The following is a 20,971-nucleotide window of genomic DNA, read 5'->3' as shown; positions in this document are numbered from 1 at the left end:
GATCATTCTCATGTCCGTACAGTAAATATGCTCATGATTAAGTTAGCTTAGCGTCAGGTGTAAAGACGGGGAACAGGTAACAAAACTCACCGACCGACACCTCTACAGGTGTGATCGAACAGGTAAATATAAATATACTGTGATATGAAAATATATACAGCTGACTTTGAGGAACTGCGGAGGATGTACAGCAAAACACTGTCAGAAATATTAATGACAAACACAAGTAAAACAGACAAATAATCAAACAGTTTCAATAGTAACTCTACTCAACCACAGAAGCAAGAAAATCATCAGCATCATCAGGCAGACGTGACGCTCCTAACAGCACCACGGAGACGCGAGCCGTGGTATCGAGGCGTGAGGCGTTCACTGATTCTCTCACCAGAATCTCAGTATGAATTCTCCAAATGTTGAACTATTCCTTTAAACCTCCTTTCTGTTGCTCATTAACTGAAAACTGAATCCTCTTCAGTCGACACTTCAGGGATCATGAATCTCGCTCCGTCTCGTCCTCTCCTCTCCGTGTGGCTGCACATTTTTTGATTGGCTCCACCATGTTAACCTCTTTCCAGGCGAGCGATTGGCTGACAGATTGCTTCCTGGCCTTCTGCCCCGGCCCTCATCCTGACATGTGGCGCAGACCCCTGCGAGCCAAAACCCTCTTTTCTGTTTTGTTTCCTATCGGAGGCAGACGAAGCCGCGATAACTCACAATATGAGACGGTTAAACCGACTGAACGGAGGCCTGGATCATCATCTGCAGCGCTAAAGCAAACACTGAGGTATATCCAGGCCGAAAGCAAACATTAATTTACCGACTTGGGTGTTTGACAAACATCTATTCAAAGTGATTTCTTTCTCTCCGGCCTGAGATGAAAAGCACCTGCTCAGAATTTCTACGTGTTTGATCCAATCAGACTCCTCGTTCGGCCGCGCGCTGCAGCTTTATGCAAAACTCATCAGTCACTTTCCTGCTCTTTGTTCCAGTGAGCAGCGTTCACCACACTGCAGCCTGCAGCCGGCTGAGCACAGCCCGCAGACCGCGAACAGGAAGGAGCATCAATCACCACCGAGTCTTTTTGACGCAAGTCGCGTCCCATAATTAGATTTCGGGCTGTCCTGCTGCCTGGGAATCAATCGTCCCTGCAGCCCGGCACGGTACAGTTAGACGACTCTCCCCTGCACTGCACCGAGCATTAAATCCTGAGGAGTGCATGGATCTGTGTGTGTGTGTGTGTGTGTGTGTGTGTGTGTGTGTGTGTCTCACTGCAGAGTCACTCCGCCTGCTCAGCAGACGGGAAAGCTCGGGGTTTCCTCCGTCGTGCGTGTAGCTGATCTCAGCGGTGGGCACGTCATCTGAGAGCGTCGTCACATTTTATTGTTTAACGCAGGAGAGTTTTAGTTCAGATTAAACTCCAAACTGAACGTGGAGGAACGGAAACGGTTCGACATCGACGTGTTGTTGTGCTGCAGGAAGGGCTGCTGAAGTTTAGCGTGCTAACCAGTGGTTCTTCTACACCAGCGGAGAGTCGATATCGTGAAATATCTTTCTTTTTTTTTATCAAACTGTTTGCGAATGCTAAGCCTCGCAGTGAGAAAGCCTGATATCAAATCAACTTAAATTCAAACGTTAATATTTGAGTGGATGTTTTGTGACCGCTGTGCAACACATTTACACGTTGTGTTACGAATTATCCACCATTGAGCGCGATGTGAGACTTAAATTCTCCAGTCTGGTGCTCCACCCGGGGGCTGGAACCAGCGATGTTACAGTACGTCTGGTCACAGCGCTGAAAAAGAAAATACCCAGCTCTCACGTGTTGTACGCTCCACAGAGCATCCTCACTAAACTTACAGTTTAGCGCCCAGCTAACTTGAATACAGATTGAATAATTTCATCGTGCGGCTCTTCAAGACTTTCCAGATGTTTTCGGACCAAATGGCTCAAATTATGACAGTGAAACACGACATTTCACAGGTTAGAAAATAGGATAAAAATATCTATTCCTCATTTTCCAGTTGCTTTTTAAACAAAGTTAGCTTAGCTACGTGTTTTTTGGGGCCACAGTTCATCACAGCAGCTGCAGTTAGCGGTGACTCAGGTGAAATGCTGCCCCCTGTTGGTGCAGGTGTGCATCAGACAGGTGGCCAAATCTCACATACTGCACCTTTAAATTGCGCCTTTTTTGGTGCATTTCCATCAAACATGAACTTTGAGGATGAATTAAACGAGTCAGACGTGGTTTTCTGCTTCCTGTCACACTTCATCACTCTCCAGAAGTTCCCCCAACTTTTCCGCACAGAGGCTGATTCGTCATGTTCCGCCGACAGAGGAGCGTTTTTAAAATCACCTGCTGCATCCGACGCGTCTCATCTCCACCCGTGCGACACGGGAGCGGGTGGAGGAGATGAGGTCTGCCTCTCTACAGAGGAGGTGAAGTTACAGTTTGGCACATTGGGAGGAGAAGAAGAGGAGATACTCACAGGCTGCAGAGGACCGGAGGGAGAGGAGGCATCGCACCGAGCTCAGGAGGCTCCGGGCGGCTTCACGCAGCAGCGGCGGCGGCGGCAGGAGGGAGAGGAGGCATCGCGCTCTGCTGCTCTTCTTCTTCTCTTCTTCGATGCAGCAGCGGGTTTTCTCTTCTGCTGCAGTCCGAGGAAGAAGAGAGAGGCTGAGGGGAGGTGGGAAGCGTGAGAGCGATGGGGGGAGGAGGGAGGAGAGAGGAGAGAGGAGGGGGAGGAACAGGCAGACTGAAATCAATAGCAGGCAGATATCCTACAGATGAATGAGCATCATATGATCAAATCCGTGAGATCAGAACACAGAAGAAGAAGTTCACTGAGGATCTGCAGAGAACAGCTGGAGAACCAGAGGCTGTTTAAAGGAGCAGTTCACCCCAAAACATCTAAATCCACTCCTCCTCTCCTCCTCCTGAGGATATAAAGTCCTCCTCTCCTCCTCCTGATGATATAAAGTCCTCCTCTCCTCCTCCTGATGATATAAAGTCCTCCTCTCCTCCTCCTGATGATATAAAGTCCTCCTCTCCTCCTCCTGATGATGTAAAGTCCTCCTCTCCTCCTCCTGATGATATAAAGTCCTCCTCTCCTCCTCCTGGTGATATAAAGTCCTCCTCTCCTCCTCCTGATGATATAAAGTCCTCCTCTCCTCCTCCTGATGATATAAAGTCCTCCTCTCCTCCTCCTGAGGATATAAAGTCCTCCTCTCCTCCTCCTGATGATGTAAAGTCCTCCTCTCCTCCTCCTGATGATGTAAAGTCCTCCTCTCCTCCTCCTGAGGATATAAAGTCCTCCTCTCCTCCTCCTGAGGATATAAAGTCCTCCTCTCCTCCTCCTGAGGATATAAAGTCCTCCTCTCCTCCTCCTGATGATATAAAGTCCTCCTCTCCTCCTCCTGATGATATAAAGTCCTCCTCTCCTCCTCCTGATGATGTAAAGTCCTCCTCTCCTCCTCCTGAGGATATAAAGTCCTCCTCTCCTCCTCCTGATGATATAAAGTCCTCCTCTCCTCCTCCTGATGATGTAAAGTCCTCCTCTCCTCCTCCTGAGGATATAAAGTCCTCCTCTCCTCCTCCTGATGATATAAAGTCCTCCTCTCCTCCTCCTGAGGATATAAAGTCCTCCTCTCCTCCTCCTGATGATATAAAGTCCTCCTCTCCTCCTCCTGATGATGTAAAGTCCTCCTCTCCTCCTCCTGATGATATAAAGTCCTCCTCTCCTCCTCCTGATGATATAAAGTCCTCCTCTCCTCCTCCTGATGATATAAAGTCCTCCTCAGACTGATTTAACAACTGTTATTTACAACCTGTTTCAAGCTGACATCTCCACTGTAGCTGCTAGGCTAACAGCGTTAGCATGGACCCCGTATGAAGTGGGTGCACGATTCTCTCCTGGTGACCAAATCAAACGCACCTCGACTTCACTCGTGGATGTCTCTGGTTTTGAACATCATTGGAAACACGACTCAACATCATGTAGAACAAACAGCCAGTCGTGTTTTTTAAATTACATTTGAATGCACAGATCTTACATATCGTATCTTTAATATTTAACGTCCACTGCAGCTCACATGCGGTGCAGATAAAACCCGTCTGTACGTAACGTACGTATGATCCTCTCTGTCTTTATCTGGACCTTCTGCTCGCAGGCGAACAGAGTTCATCGCGGGCGTCTGGGCGGGGGGAGTAAGCAATCCCCCAAAAAGCCATTCTCCTCTGCATGGCTGGAGAAGGAGCCATTATGAACTCCAGTGAACGAGCGCTCCTCTGCGCCGCTCGCACAAAATAACCATTACAGGAGGAAACTGGAGGAGCGAGGAAGGAAGGAAGCCTGCGAGGACGACACACGCAGGAACATTTGCATTTCTGTCCAGCAGCTGCTGTTTAGTTTGAGGAAAAAACCAAACACACGTTATTTATTATTCACATCAGGACAGGCCCACACACACACACACACACACACACACACACACACACACACACACACGTTAACAGAACATGAGCTCCGGTTCTGACTCCAGATCTGAGTCTGATCCATCTGATGAATCTTTCTCTTTGTTTCTTCGCTCTCCGTTCATTAAACCGTCACCGTCAGTCTTTGATCAGTCACCAACAGGCTCCTGTCTCCGGATGTGAGCAGGTGAGTGGGTGGAAGAGGAGAATAAACAGCGGAGAGGAAAGATACAAAGAAGTTCTGTCGGGTTTGTTTCCAGAGAGACAAAGCTGTATTGTTCAGGGTTGAACATGTTGCGTTGGAGTCGTCTGTGCAGGTTCTGAGGAGCAGAACAACCGGGCTTGATACCAACTATTAATGACAACAATGAGAACATTCACTGGATTGATTGAATAACAGCTCAGTGTGAGAGACGAGGCGACTGGTCCGGTCCAGTGGGAAACATTTAAAGGGATCTATTAACTTTTTATAATTTTGTTTCCATTTGTGTGAGAGCTGTGAGTCCATTGTTCTGGTTCAGGTTCTTCAGATGGTTCTACAATATTCCAGAGGGGACAAAACCTTGGAGCTGACAACACCAGTGGGTTTCATTTTTAGAAAGTCATATCTCCAGTCACTAGTTTTCACTTTCCTGTGACCAAACGTTGGTTCTTTTGTAGTATTAATATCATTCTGTCACATCTTGAAGTTATTTTGGGAAAACTTTTCCTGAGAAAGATTACTTTAATTTCCTTGAAATTTTAGTGTGAAAGTGTTGACATGACATGATCTGGGAAAAGTTCTGGATTGGGGAATTTGTTTGAGCTTTAAAGATCGACAGAAGAACACCAACAACAAAATGTTCGTCTGAGATACGAGTGATGATGCTGAGCTGTTGTTTCAGGACCGTGGACAGCACGGCCGACTCTCTGCTGTGATTGGTTGTTAACATGATCCTATGTGTTAACACACATGTGCCATGTCCCAGTTCAGGGTCTGCGTCCTCTGAAGGACCTGGTCTTTGTGGTTAACAAGGTCTCTGAAGGACTCGCCTTCAGAGACCTTGTTAACCTGGTCAGCTGTTGTTAAATGGGACCGTCTCACCTTTGGAGCATTTCCTGGTTGCGTCACCTTTACGTCACGATTTCTGCCGCCCAGGCCCGCGAAAGTGACAATCTACGCCACGCGATGTCGCCATTTTCTCTCTTTCTTTCTACTTTTTCAGGCGCACAAAGAATCTTGGGATATGTGAGGCCACGAAGGATCGTAGCGGTTCATCCTCCAGAAACAGGGAGCAGAAGGAGCCTCTGGAGGAGCTTCAGACTGGGACAGACTTCAGATGCTCCTCTGAAGGATGCAGAGCTGAACTGAGACGCAGCAACAGTCTGTCCTCCAGTAGAAATACAGATATTGTGTAATAAAGACAGTAGTGACAGTAGAAGTGCAGAACTGGATGTGACTCTCACAGCATTCAAACACTCTCAGTCACACAGGCGTCATAACTGTGCTCACTTCCTGTTCAGCACTTATGAATGAACTTGGCTTTTTTTTTATTCATTTATTTTTTTAAATCTCCTCCACACCGCTCAGTATGACAGCCTCCAGGGAGCACACTTAGATAATATACCGCAAAACTGTTTGGAGTAATTTAGCCGGATGTGTGATATGGAGTTTAATTGATTTCTAATTATACGCGCTGGTGGGCGCATAATTTCATGCATATAAAAAAACAAAAAAAAACAAAGGGGGGTTGTTAGCAAGGTCTGTTCAGAATGCATCAGGATGCTCCGCTTTGTTTTCCCTGTAATTACACACTCCACTCATCTCCACGCACACACACACACACACACACACACACCTTTGAAAAATGTATTTTGAGAGGTAGGTAATTACTTGTTTTCTGCATTACTTCCAAACCACTGAGTAAGTACTTTAAGAGCGACTGATTCGTGCACACTAATGGACGAACTGGATTCAGGTGGGAGTGAACACGACTGAAGTTCACTCAGATCGTCGGCTTCACTCATTTTATTCTCATGATACTGACGACCAATTATCTCATGTGACGAGTTTCAGATGAATTAATCACTTCGGTTCATGTGTTTAGGTTGTTTCACATGATGAAATGTGAAATTAAGATGTAAAGACTCAACTTTCATGTGACACTCGTGAGGCGTTCAGGGGTTCACATGTGAAAATGTGGAATTGGACTCTGATTTTTTGCATTGTGGATTCAGGAGGTTTCACATGTGAAGATCTTTCGGGGGCGCTGCCGTGTTTGTTTGTTTTGTGGGGTTTTTTTGGGACATTTTGTTCTCAGATGTAAAAATGCAGAAATCAGATGAAGAAGCAAACTTTACATGTCTCCTGGTTTTAGGGCACATTTGAAATTTGCATGTGAAGAAGCAAATTTCACATGTGAACCAGTCAAATGCACATGTGTTTCGTATGAATGTTAGTAATTCAGGTGTGAAAACTTAAATCTCACTTGAGGAAATTTTCATTCACATGTGACAGTATTTTCTTTTCACATATGTAAAACGTTCAATGTTCAAACTGTGATTTTCACCTGTAGGAAGTCGAGATTTCCTTGATGTTTTCATGAAGGCTGATGAGTCATTTAAACCCTCCACACTGACTCTCACTCAGTCAGACTCACTACAGTGGACGATCATCGTGAGAGGCTGAGATACTGTTGAGTGGTGTTCAGTAACAAGACAAACGGCCTCTGGAACAGCTCCGGCGGGTTAAAGCAAGGTTAATTACATTTCTTAACACAGGGGGGTGAAGGGTTGCAGGAAAGGATGAGCTTAACGACAGAGAAGATGAGCTGAGAGACAAAGTTATTATTACTTCCTGTTGTTGGAGGCCAACAGTGTGAAAAGTAATGTGCAGCCACTCACACATAAGAGCTCTTCATGTTCCGGTCGTGTCACCATGATCCTCCTGTAACACCTTAATACGACACGTTCAGTTTGTGTGACTGAACCACAATGAAAGCTTCTCCGCCACACCTGAGCTGCAGCGGCAATAATGGTGGGAGGAAATAAACACAGCGAATGAGCCGGTGGAAGAGCTATTTCTGCCGTCTGTTCTCTCCTCTATCCCGCAGAGGTCCATGACAACGGCCCGGCTCGCCTTCGCCCTGTGATCTTTGGATGCGTCACGTCTCCAAACTCCACGGAGAGCGCATGCTTTTGTCTACAAACCTGCAAATGCCAAAGTGTCAAGTTGTTTTGCTGCTCGGAGACACACACACACAAAAAAATGACGCAAATGGTTTATTTAAAGGCAGATTTGGATGTTTGTTCTTTTTGCTTCTTGTGTAACAGTTTGATTTGGATGTTTGACTGTTTGGATCTGGTTATTACCTGAAGCTTCGGTGCAAAACGAGGCTAATAACATCTTATCTGTGTGTTGTGAAGATTTCAGAGATGAACAAAGCAGTGTGAGAAATGATTTATAATGTTCTGCTTGCTGTAATCTTCCTCTAACATCTGACCATTATGAATGTTTCCTCTCTGTGTATGTATGATTACAGCGTCATGTGGAAGCAGCCTGTTTCCTGAGCATTAAAGGAACAAACTGCCCGGCGTGACACAAACCTGATGATGCTGGAAAACTGCTTCAGGGCTGTGACCTTCCTCTCCTGCTTTCACTTTCCTTTCTCATCACAGGAGCAAATGGAAAACAGAAGAACAAGACCACCGTCTTCTGTTCACAAACTGGTTGTGTTCTCATTACAACCTCTGTAAATGACTTTAATTAAAATTCAGAGAGGTCCAGTTACTGAAATTTCCTCCCAGCAACCTCATAATGTCTAAATTGCATCCAGTAGCCGACCCAGAAGAGGGATTTCTGTAACACATGAGAAATTATGGCACAACCAAATAGCTGAATAAATAAATATGATAAATTAAATTAGTCCTGACCCAAAGCAAGCACAACAACTAGATTTCTTCTTGTTAAAATACCTCGAAGGATCCACGTTTGATTTCGTGGTGCCGCTTAATCTTCCCGCTTTTGATCAGCTCCGTGGTTTCACAACATATAAGACACGACGGTTTAGTGAACATATTTTGGTGCGGACGTTCATTTTTCTAAGTTCTATTTTCTGTTCCTTCTTTTCGAGAAAGCCATGTTTTCCTCCATCCACATTCCCACGTTTCTTCCAGTATACAATCAATGTGACTGGTGCTAAACTGAGTGATGCTACTGGTGAATGATCTCTGTATTAACTGGATCAACTGCGGCGGCAGTTTGTAGATCAATTGCTGGGTTAAAAACAAGGTTCCTTGAAGATTTTCACTTTCATTAATTAGAAATTGGTCATGGATCCAGCCAGAACCACCATTTGGTCCCTGCCCTGACCGCGGTCCGCCAATTGGTGAAGCATGCTGTCAGTGAATAGGGTAAAAAAAAAAGTTGATTAATAAATATCTGCAAGAAACATCTGCAGTTGATTACTGATACTAAGATAACTATAGTTCGTATTACATGTTTAAACATGCAAATGATTTATTTAAAATGCACAGATTTTAATTAATATCTGAGACAGAAATCTGAACTGCGACACCTTCAGCTACACGGAGCTCCAGTAAACTCGACTGTCGCTTGGTGGGATATTTTTAACCATGTAAGAAAAGTGATTACGAGGTGAGATCACATCAGCTGTCGTCGCTGCATACAGATAAAATACAGTTACAACATCAACGTGTTAAAGGACACAAATTTGTGTCGAGATGAAAGTGATGCGTGTGAAATATTTCTCCAAAGCCACTAGTCTGTGATATTTAATGTTTCATACATTTTATATATTGTCGTTGAAACAGACATGAGCCAGAACCAAGAAAACTGGCTGGAGAATAGTTTCAGAAAAGTCTGATTGTTTGGAAAATTATGAGAAAAGAATTATTTCTTACTTCAGTAATCCGGCTCAACCTCCTCGTCCAGAAATGGTCACTCGTGGCTCCACATAACCAAGATGGTGACGACGGTGATGCAGACCTCGAGGCTCCACGAGTCCACAAACCAACGGGTGACATCAGCGCGGTTTGAACTGGAATCTCTGCGTGTGTGTGTGGGAGTAAAGCTGCTGTCAGGGGCATATATGAGTAAGTGTCATGTGAAAGTTAATGCATTGAGGCACGAGTGGGCGGCAGTACGACCAGGACACATCAGTCAAAGCAACATGTAATCACACTCAGGTTATTGAGTTGACCTGTGGACACGTAGGAGTTTATGTGAAAACAGACGACAGAGGGATTGACCTACGAACGGTAATTCATAAACGTCAGGGGGAACGAGTGTTTGTGCAACATCGTCTCTGACCGAAGAAGCTAAATGTTAAGTATGGAGAAAGAGATAGCGGGAGAACTGGGAGGGGAAGAGGGGACGGAGGCCTGGAGGTTGATGGTCTCTGAGATGAGAAAAAATATCTGTGGTCCGCAACATAAAGCACAGTGGGCCTGAGGTGAAGTAGAGCTGGAGCTTTCTGTGAGAGGAGAAATGAACACTGACTCAGTTTATCCCTCAGGTACAGAACCATCCAGGCCGGTGTCAGAGTGGGGAGATAAATAACCCGATGGTGGTGAACAGAAGTGAGAGGGGGAAGAAAGTGGGTGAGAGGTCCAGCAGCAGAGACCGTTACAGGACGAGTTCCACCACAACCTCTGAAATCACATCATCTCACCTTCCTGCTGCGATAAGAGGATCAATACTTCTCTATCCAGGAGAATATTAGCTGAGCTTCAGAGAGACAAATACTTTGTTATTGTACTTCAGTACATGTTTCAGGTATCTGTACTGTACCTGAGTATCTCTGTGACTCTCCCTCTCTACGTCTGAACACAAATATCTGAACTTTCTCCTCCTCACAATTTCAAAACAGGCTTGTTACTTTAGTTTGATGCATCTGAGGTGAATTATGGATGTCGTAAAAAGCCGTAAGAAGCCGTAAACAGACAGAGAGGGAGGTTGGAATGTGGAGAAAAGGCGTGTTAGTGTCTCGTATCTGCAGAGAGTTTCTGATTTTCTCTCTTTGTTGCTGCTCGGGACGCTTTACCAACCCAACATGTGTCTATTTGACGTCCTGGGAATGAGATTCAACAATCAACTGTCTTTGTGGTGCGTTCAGGAACAGCTGGGACAAATTCTACTGATTCTACCTTTAACTTTAATAGTCTTTGAATTCTATTAATATGACGTGAGCTTCAGTTAGCTTTGACCACAAATGTCCCTCAGAGGGAGACTTTTTACTTTGAAGAAAGTAAATACATCATTTTAATCAATTCAGCAGCTGCAGTATTGAAAGCTAGCTGTTAGTGTGCTTACATGGTCGACATGTTATTGATCATTCTGCGTGTTGTGATTACCTTTGTGAACACATTACCATGCTCACAGTAAAACGTCTGGGTTCAGAGGTGCTGACAACTTTTACAAACTGCACTTTCTGCAAAAATCCTACAGTGAAACTTCCTTCCAGAAAAAACCTGCAGTTCTGCAATCACATCAGTGAACTGACCATTAGAATAGTTTGTATGAGCAGCACTGACAGCAGCTTCACTCCTGCTGTCATTTCTGACATTCATTCATGAAACCTAATATCGTTTTTTGCATTATGATACCTTAAATACAGTAAAACTAGTTTCTGTGTACATGTTTTATTGTAGAGGAAACTACTTTACGCCACTCTCTCTATCATCCACCTACACATACACACACAAGGGTGTAGGAGGTGGGCCATGGTTTCCCATACTGCGCTCCACAATTTGTCATCTTCCATTAGGACGAAGGATAATAGATGGATAGTGACAGTGATGTTAATTGCTTTCCCCCCTGCTTGTCAGCCAGAGGTGGGGTGAAGAGACAGCAGGAGAAAGAAAGAACTTCACTCACTGTACACAACATCGTTCCTCCACCTTTCTTCTTCATTCATCGAGTCCTCGCCAGCCACATCCACCTGCATCAGTGCTGTGCCTTTATTTTTAATCTCATTATCGACCCTTTGCACGACTCCTCTGCCTTTCTACAGAACATATCGTCCCCGTTTCCTATTCTCAGAACGGTAATTTCAACTAATACAACCTGCAGAGAGCTGAAGTCGCGTCCTGTCTCTCCTCTGTTCCATCAGCTTTCGTAACTTTGGTAACAAACCTTTGTGATTTTAACAAAGTCAATGTTTTTCTTTGCTCACCTGCCTCGCCAGAGAAAACTACAGCTTCTGTTTAAAAACTACAAACATGGCTGTGCACATTGCTTAAGTGTTCTTCAGTAGCCAACAGACTTTATTAGCCAGCCGTACCTAAAACATTGTCCACACATTACTGCATGTTACGTTAAATTTCAAGCTATATCATACAATGTGTTACTGAATAAATTATCTGTACATTATCCTTACTTTACCTGATACATTACCTCATACATTACCTGCACACCATACGTACCTCATAAGTTTATTATTCTGTGTAACTCCAAACATTATCTCGTATGTTAGCTTTACATTATTCTGCACATTACTCCGTATGTTACTCTATAGTTTACCTTGTGCATTACTATATAAATTACTCCATGCATTACCTCGAACATCCCTCCATGTCACTACGTACATTATTACTTTACTTTCTACATTATTCTGCACTCTACCCGTATATTACTCAAGATATTACCTCATAGATTACCGATGTTGCTCCATACTTAACTCTACATTACTGTGTACATGACTCTGAACAGTATTCCATACGATACTCTAGTCATTACTTCATATCCAGTGAGTTACTCCGTACGTTACCTCATACGCTGCTCCGTATGTCACAGGTTTGACTTTAAATGCTCACCTCACATTATTACACCTTAATCTGTAAACTGATCTCACCTCACAAACACAAGAGCCTCAGTTAATACGACAGCTGCATATCAATGACCATTGCATAACCTGTCAGCAATTGAATAGAATCAATTCTATGGCGAGATATTATTCAGGAAAGGCGGCACACCTCGGGGTGACATATGGAGCGCGAAGTGACAGCAGCACTACGAGGTATTGACCACTCGTCACAGGGATTCACGTTTGATTGAGCATCCAAGGGCGACAAGAGGGCCTGGGGTGAGGGTCAAAGAAGAGACGACGAGTATCGATCAATGATAGGACGGAGGTAGAAAACAGAGCGATAAATAACATCAGGTGAGGAAGCCAGTGCAGAAGGACGGCACTCGTTACTCCATTACTACATTTTCCCATCAGCCACTCCTTTTTAAAACAGGTTGTAGCGGTGGTGGCTTTGTGAGTATCATTAATGGACACACTTTGGTTGTAGGTGATATATATGTAATTGAATCAGTGCACAGGGGCGAGTATTACAGTGCAGAGCTCCCCCAGAAATAACTGTAGATGACAAGGCTAATCCTATTAGGACGCCACTCAGCCTCTCGTCTAACAACCTCACGGTCTGACGAAGTCATAAAGCAGCAGCTTAGAGGAACAACGGGCAGGAAGAAATCTGCACTCACAGCCTGGAAGCGTCACTCAACAATTTCCTGAAGAGTGTCAGTGGCTGGTTTTTTGTTTTTTTTCACCTTGTCGGCTGTCGTTGTGACTCAGCGTGAGGTGGATGTAAAAAGCAGCAGAGTCATCTTTGGAGACGACAGATAATGTGATCACGGGAGTCATTATCATTCAGCGGTCCTCATCACCTGTCAGCGGAGAAGTGAAGCGTTGTGGAGACGAATCAAGACAGAACGTGTCGAGCTTTTCTTTCTCCTGCGGCTCATGATGCAGTTTAGTCTTGATAACTGTGTTACTTCTGGTAACATAGTTACACTTTGAGTTACAATATGCATGAGCACATTATAAAAAAACTAACCTTTGACATTTGGTTTCATTCGGGGGAAACAACCAGCAGTGAAAGTCCGTTCAGTCCGACTCGTCCGTCCACTACGTCCTCCTCCGTATGCAGACTTTGTCACCTGACTTCCTCCTTTGCAGCCGTAACTATCACTTTGGCCACTAGCATGAATTAATATTAACACAAACGTTGGTCGTAATAAGCTGCTTGCTCGGTTAACCTAAATGTCTTTTGTTTTTTCCAGATGAGGACGGGTTGACAGTCTAGTGAAGAAGACAGGAAGTGGTCCACATCTTTGCAGTGACTCTCAGATCTTCATGACCATTTCATTGTGTTCCTGTTCCTTTTTTATTTCAGCCAGTATAAAATATTGCCAGAGGTCACTGGGGTAGTTAAAAAGTTCCCCAGAGGCAATGAGCTGAGGGCGTTCAGGCCGGAAACTGAACCGATACGTGACCTGCGTGCACAAATAGCAGCTGGACTGTTCAGACCAGAAGTGCGTTTGTACACGGTCCACTAGTCAGAGCACAAAACCCCCAAGAAGGATGAATTTACAATGTCCTTCAACAGCTGAGGCATCATCATCATCATCATCATCATCATCATCAGTGTTGGTTTGTCTCCACAGTCACCTCTGGTTTGGTCCAACCTCCACAGCTAACTGAGCTACTTGCTAACAGCAGCTAGTCTGAGCAGCAGTTGGTGGTTCTGCTGCTAGTTTGGGAGCTTTGAACACTGGACAATTCTGACAAATTATACTTTCAGGATTATTTGTAATGTGATATAAAATACAAATCTTGGCTGTTCATTTGTTCAGTCTTAATGTCAGCATGAACCTTTAATGTGCTGCTGAGAGTTGCAGAGGGAGCAGCTCGTTTCTTTGCTCGCAGGCAAGAACAAAAAAACAAAGAAAGTGGAAAATGAAGACATAAAATCAGGAGGAATGGTTCGAAAAGACTGAGAAATGCACATCCAGACACGAGGAAGATGTCTGAGATGGAAATGTCGTGAGCTTGTCTTTGTTTTGTTTCTTGGCTGACATTGATCAGAGCTGAATTTGCATTACACAGAGGATCCCTCTGTCAAATAATGAGGCGGATGATCAGGGAAGGGAGTCGGAGACTTTGTGCGAGGCGGCTTCCCCTCCCTCAGCAGTACCCGTCTATGACTCACAGCTGGGAATTCCTCGGATGGTGAATCTTGCAGCTACAGCGTTTCCTCGGCTCAGCACTTTCATCTGGATCGGGCTGACGGGTTAAAGCCATAAACGAATCCCTCTCTTAATTACTTTCGTAACAAGCAGCCGTTAGTATGTGCGAGGAGAGGACACTGCTTCGTCCTGTCGCTTTGTTGTATCCGTCGGGGCTCCTTCTCGCTGTAGTTGGCGTACAGACGATGCAGCCGTTAGCAGGCCGCAGCACAGACCTCTACCAGCAGCACACCATTCAGCTTCATAGAGCTTCTTTTTAACCTCTCCAGTTATATCCAGCGGGTGCAGCAAACCGTCTAAATGAACACAGCTGGATATCAACACTACATAAACACTTCAGCAGCACTGCGAGTCGTCTCCCACTTAACCAGCTCACATCTCAGCCCACTCACTTCTTAAATATTTAATCTGCTCTCTGTGGATGCTGCTGGATCCAGCCTGCACTTTTAGAGAGACTACTTGTCCTTGTTTTTTTTATGAAAATGGCAACATAACGATGCTGCACAGCGTACTGAGCGGCCTGTGCTTAGTTTGACCAGCCATGTGGGTGAGTGAGTAGTCGTGGATAGACTTGGCTCACGAGAACGAGACTGCATTTTAAGACTCTTCCATCGACCGATGACGCATCCAACTTTTGTGCGTAGAGTCTCTTGGTTGGAGGACGAGTGCACGTCGTACTGCAGCTCTGTGGCAGACGGGTTTTCTCTAAAGCTTTCTAAAGACACCTGCTGGAGGATAACAGCACACTTTCCTCCTGACACCACGTTATAAACAGTCTCTGGATTTATGAGCATCTTGATCCAGCACAGTGCTGTGAAAGTGTCGGCTTCTGCCCCTCAGGCTATTTGTCTTGGTCTTCTATGTAATGTAATTAAGATTAGGGCTGAAAAGGTCTGTCTGCAGAGTGAAGGCGAGCCTGTGCACCGTAGCTTATAGAAACACAGAGGCTGTGGATCTCTACGTCTGAAGTGCAGATCTGTAAATTCAGACGTGGCGTTCAGGAGCTCCTCGTCTGTCTGCAGTCCTCTGAAGGTGAAGAGGCTCCTCCAGTACAAAACCTCCTCTCACTGATGAAGTGAAGGATGATGGGGGAGAATCATTGTTCTTATAAATATCAGACGGTTTGTGTTTTCAGTGAGTCAGCGTTGTTTCCTTCGAACCACCGTTCTTATTTATATTCACAGCCCTTAACATCCACAGAGACCGTGAGCGCGCTGAGAACATCTTTAGTCTTCTAGCAGAATATACGACGTGTGTGGGACGCAACCTCATGTCCACAGTCAGGCTGCGTCTTATGCAAGCTGTGCTTCATGAGTTTGTCTCAACCTTCACGCTCGTCTGCCAACTTGTTTTTTGATATTTATATTTCAGCGAAGATGCTGCCTCGGTGGGAAAAGGGGAAAACTTAAAGATAAATAAATGAAGCTCAGAGTTAACAGAGACAGAGACAGTGCAGCAGTGCAGCCTGCTGGTTGTGTGGTTGTCATGCATACAGATTTAAAACTCATGAAACGGTTGTTTTATGCAACCGTCAACACAGAAGCAGTTGGTGGTTTCATGATGCTCGTGTCCATTCAGATCCAGAGATTCATTTTCATCATAATAATGATAGTAATACTGACGATATATGTTTTATATCATTACAACCGGTCTGATATCTTCACAGTTTTGGACAGAAGCTCTTATTAAGTGATCCTGAACACCTTCTGTACTGGACCTTAATGCTTTCATCCTCCAGCAGTCCAGTTCTGAGGAGGTGTCAGTCAGCCAGCCTTTCAGTTCCCACTGATACTCACACAAAGCAAGCTCCTGATTATTGCTCTGCTGGTTGTGTGCTGTGTATGAGAGGGGGGGAGGGAGGAGGAGGAGGAGGAGGAGGGAGGAGGAGGAGGAGGGAGGGAGGAGGAGGAGGTGGGGGGGAGGAGGAGGAGGAGGAGGAGGAGGAGGAGGAGGTGGGGGGGAGGCGTCCTCACTCATGCGGATGACGACTGTAATTCAGCTAGAAAAGAGAAAGCGCTGAGTTGGCAAAGCCCGCCTGTCTTGGGAAGGTCAGAGCATTCCCGTGTCACTGACAAATGAGCTGTACTACACACACACACACACACACACACACACAGTATTGTTGTGAAGTGAAGTCTTAATATGCAGAAATAATCAATAATAATAACATTAAATATTAAAGCATATAAATCATAAATATACTGTCGATAAGGTCTCATAGGGCGGAAAGTAAAGAGTTGATCAGTTTAAATACTGTGTCTGTGTCCTTTAATCACTTAACCACAGTATTTGTTTCCCAGCTGAACATGAGGAGTGAGATCAGATCAGCTGGTGGACTGAACCGAGACACCACACTGCCGCCTGCTGGTCAGACCGGATACAGACGGTTCTGTAGTTTCCTGCCTGTGATTCCAGTTTACGCAGGTAGATTATTTTACAAAAAGGTTCAAATCAAGGATCAAGAAAGCTGGTTCACTCACTGTATCACAGAGCAGAGAGCTGCTGAGCTGGATGTGTGGTGGATGATGCTGACGTGGGCTGAAGCCTCCAGAGGAGATCCGTGTGAAAACATTCAGAAAGGTGAGAATCATCCACTCGATTTGTTCAAAGAGTCCTTCATCCGCTTTACGTACGTGAAGGACTTCCTGTTCGACTCTGTCTGAACACTGATCCTGACGCTGTTGTCACAAAGAGACTGAAACAGAATATATATATCTCATCAGGAGGAGGACTGAAGTTTGATTTCAGGGTGAACTGTTCCTTTGAGAGTGTGATTGTTTTGTCACTATTAGTTTTCTTCTCAATGCTTCATTTGATTTGACACTTTTCTGTGTATTTTGCAGAGCTTTTGGTTCATTTTATCTCGAGGGACGTTAACGTGAAGATAAACGTCACAGAAGTGAAGAAGAGCAAATTCTCAACTCACCATTCAGTGCCTGTGTGATACTGTTAATCATATAAGAATAATTGATATGCACACTAATGCTGTTCAGGGTTTAATATCAAGCAGTTTTGCATTCATGCTTCAAAACTGAGCTGTATTTTTTGCCAGTTGTCATGGTAACAGTTTACTAAATGGACAAGCACAGGAAATATTAACAAACGTCTGATCAGATCAAAGTTGTTTCTGTGCTCACTGGAGCAGATTCAATTCTAATAAACAAAAGTGGATAAATCAATTTATCACCACAAAGCTTACGTACGTCACGCACCAACTATCGTTAGGGATTCTTTAAATCACACACAAAGGGATGAACACAGAACAACATGATGATCATAAACAGAACTCTGTGAAACTTTCTGACAGGCTGAAGCTTCTTTCAGGTGAGCAGGTGTCAACACCTCAACACAACACGGTCTGGTGGGAAGGAAAAAACTCTTCAGCGCTACTCACTCATTGGATGCATGTAGACTGGAACAACTGGAAGGAAACACAACATGAAGAGCAAACTGGCAGCATCTGACTGAACAAACATCCTGGTATCAGACAGACGAACCGCCTGAACAGGACACACCTGGCTCCTATCAGCACTCCCTCACTAAGCTCCGCCTCCTGAGGGCAGTCAGGTAAGTTTCTCCTTCCACTCTCATGCTGTATCTCAGTTCAGGTCGGCCTCCTCTGAAGGACTCGGCCTCTGGGGTCTGTGAAGGCGAGTCCTTCAGAGACCTTGTTAACCTGGTCAGCTGTTGTTAAACGTGACGGTCGAGCCTTTGGATCATTTCCTGGTTGCGTCACCAGATGTTTTACCCTTACGTCATGATTTCTGCCGCCCAGGCCCGCGAAAGTGACGATCTACACCACGCTATGTCGCCATATTCTGTCTTTCTGTCTACTTTTTCGGGCCTGCAAAGAATCTTGGGATTTGTGAGGCCACGAAGGATCGTAGCGGTTCATCCTCCAGAAACAGGGAGCAGAAGGAGCCTCTGGAGGAGCTTCAGACTGGGACAGACTTCAGATGCTCCTCTGAAGGATGCAGACGTTCTGTTCTGTTGTCGAGGACGAAACTGGAGGCAAATATTCCTCATGTGTCGGGACGAAAGAGCAGCGAGGACATGAAACCGTCCAGACAGAGTCCATAATGCACGAGTCCACACTGATCTGTCTGAGGGGGAAACACTTTGAAACCTCTGGGAGTTCTTGTTCATCAGCCAGAATCACTAAAACAACTCAGACTGTCTGTTTACTCTGACATCACAGGGCTGCATCACACATTTAACTCAGATTTAACTCTGCATACATCAACTTTAATGTCAGCAGGAGACATGTGACTACAAAACCAAGGGTGAAGGTTTATCCTGCATGTGTTTCCCTCGGCCAGCAGAGGGAGCTGTTTTCTATCATCTGTCACTGGTTTTACTCTGTTTATCCTATAAAGCATCTCATAACATTGTTTTCCAGAAGTGCTGTGCACATTTTTCATCGTCTTTTGAAATCAGTCTGTGATCTCGGGGCTTCTGGAGGGTTGAGTTACACCAGATGAGCTGTATTTATGTTTTCTTATGTTTTAAATCAAGTGTCCAGCTGCCTCAGTTGTCTTTATATCAACATGGAGGGAGGAGATGATGTCAGAGATTGTATATTGTATTATTGTAAGACAATGGTTATATTTTTGGGTGAACTGTATATTTTGTCGAAGATTCACTGCACTGTATTGTACTTTATGGAAGCAGTTTTTATAAAGTATGTTCCATAAATATATGCAGTTGTATACAGTTGAATATGTGGCATGGCCTCCTGAAGCCAACATCATTTTGATATCAGTGTTTTAAATGTTTCCCACCTGATCGCTGTATGTTTCCTGTTGGTGGAAAGAATCACTTTTGAGTGATGTGTTTTATTTTGCAAGATACTCGTAGATCGTGTCTCAGCTGTGCTACACATTCAACAACACGTCACAACATATTAGCTGAAGATTTTTCCAAAAGAATAAAGGCTCACCGGGAGCTGAACTGTTACAGAGTTCACAGTGTTGGTGTGGAAAATGCTGTGAGGTTTCTGAGATGATTTGCTGGTGACATCTGGTTCCCCTCCAGTGAAGCCACACAGGACACATGCAACACTTTCATACGTCCTCCTGGAGACTCTCTGCAGGCCGTCTGTGAGGGTTGTCATGGTGTCAGGATTAGTGTCGCAGCTGTTGGACCTTGATGAGATAGAACCACACACACACACACACACACACACACACACACACACACACACACACACACACAGTATTACTTGTATTGCAGACACCAGCAGAGGGCTCTCGAGCTTACAGAGAGCAGCATGTCGCACCTTCCCTGAGGTTTCTTGTGTAAGACTTCTCCTCAGACTGTCCTCCCCGTCTGAGTCACGTCCACATTCAGCTGGTGTGAAATATTCTGTTACTCAAAAATATCCTTTTTTAAAAAAAAAACAACTCACCAATCAGAGACTGCAGCAAAATCAGTGCAGGCGAACTATCTGAATGTGACAGCAGATTCAGTTTTAGAGGAGAAATTAACACTCAGAATTTGAATATTTATACATTTAATGAGGTAATAATACAAAGATTGTTGCTGTTCTCAGAGGAACATCAGGTCCCAGAACACTGCTTGAAACTAGAAAGGTGGCAGGGTCCGCCACATGTAAACAAAGTGAAACAGTATAAACTGTGTCGTCCTTTAAGCTCAGTTTGTTTATTCAGTCATGAAAACAAAGACAGTTTGATTATTTAGCTTGTTTGTTATTCAGTGAAGATCTTCCTCTTCTCATTAACATTTCTCCCCCAAAATTACACACTGACCATAGAATCAAACCCCAGTCAGCTGACAGTCTGACACCAGTATGTAATAAAATAATCCATCCTCCGCTGCCAGCTGCTTCCTTCACTTTCACCCAGTTGGAGCTGCTGACCGATGAGGAAAGCTGGAAAGAGGATGTGATTTAATCACATTACTGCTTGATCAGCCCTGCCTGAGTCATGCTCCTTGACTCCTGGCCGCTAAATGAATCACAGATCCACTAAATTAGGGACGATTTGAATGTCAACATGATTAAATCAGCTGCTTGAGTCCTGTCCAGTCAAACAACAGGTTGTGTCGGAGCCCTTCCCCGTCCAGGCGGGACCGCCGTGTTGCCGAGTGACTGTCGGGATTTTTCAGGGACTTAATGTGAAGTGAAGGGATTGACTGCAGGGGCTGAACCAGAGCTGGTTTCACAAGTGAAGTCTGAGAGATAAAGCCCTCGCCTTGTTTTCTTACCCCGCTCTGATCACCGTCAGAGCCTGAATATAAGAGGAAAATAACCAGTCAGTATTTCCAGAAACCACTAATACAATTCCTCTGAACATCTTCTCTCATGTAGCGTTTGGATGAGTGAGTTCACTGTGTTGCGGTGGCTGTTATCGGAGCTACATCCCAGCTTCCTGCCACTCAGGCTTTCCCTTTTAATGGAGGAGAGGAGTTGGATTGTGCAGCTAATAGAAGTCTTGTGGTTTCCTTCG

General features: G+C 44.8%; 1 protein-coding gene across 3 annotated transcripts in view; it reads right to left on the bottom strand.

Moving 5' to 3' along the window:
* Positions 1–18,014, bottom strand: part of LOC119029844 (synaptic vesicle glycoprotein 2C-like) — a 53,503-nt gene extending 35,489 nt beyond the window's left edge. The window contains exons 1-3 of one of the 3 annotated variants that reach the window (XM_037117000.1): positions 17,899–18,014; positions 16,985–17,199; positions 9,374–9,519 (exon numbers count right to left, since the gene is read on the bottom strand). The gene's annotated coding sequence lies outside the window, so the exon portion shown is untranslated. Of the gene's footprint in view, positions 1–885; positions 979–2,486; positions 2,675–9,373; positions 9,520–16,984; positions 17,200–17,898 lie in introns of those variants that run through there. The other 2 variants (XM_037117002.1, XM_037117003.1) reach the window with 2 other exon arrangements.
* Between the last annotated feature and the right edge of the window lie 2,957 nt (positions 18,015–20,971).

Source organism: Acanthopagrus latus, chromosome 12 (genome assembly GCF_904848185.1).
Source record: "Acanthopagrus latus isolate v.2019 chromosome 12, fAcaLat1.1, whole genome shotgun sequence".
Lineage (NCBI taxonomy): Eukaryota > Metazoa > Chordata > Actinopteri > Spariformes > Sparidae > Acanthopagrus > Acanthopagrus latus.
This window is presented reverse-complemented; position numbering and strand designations above follow the sequence as displayed.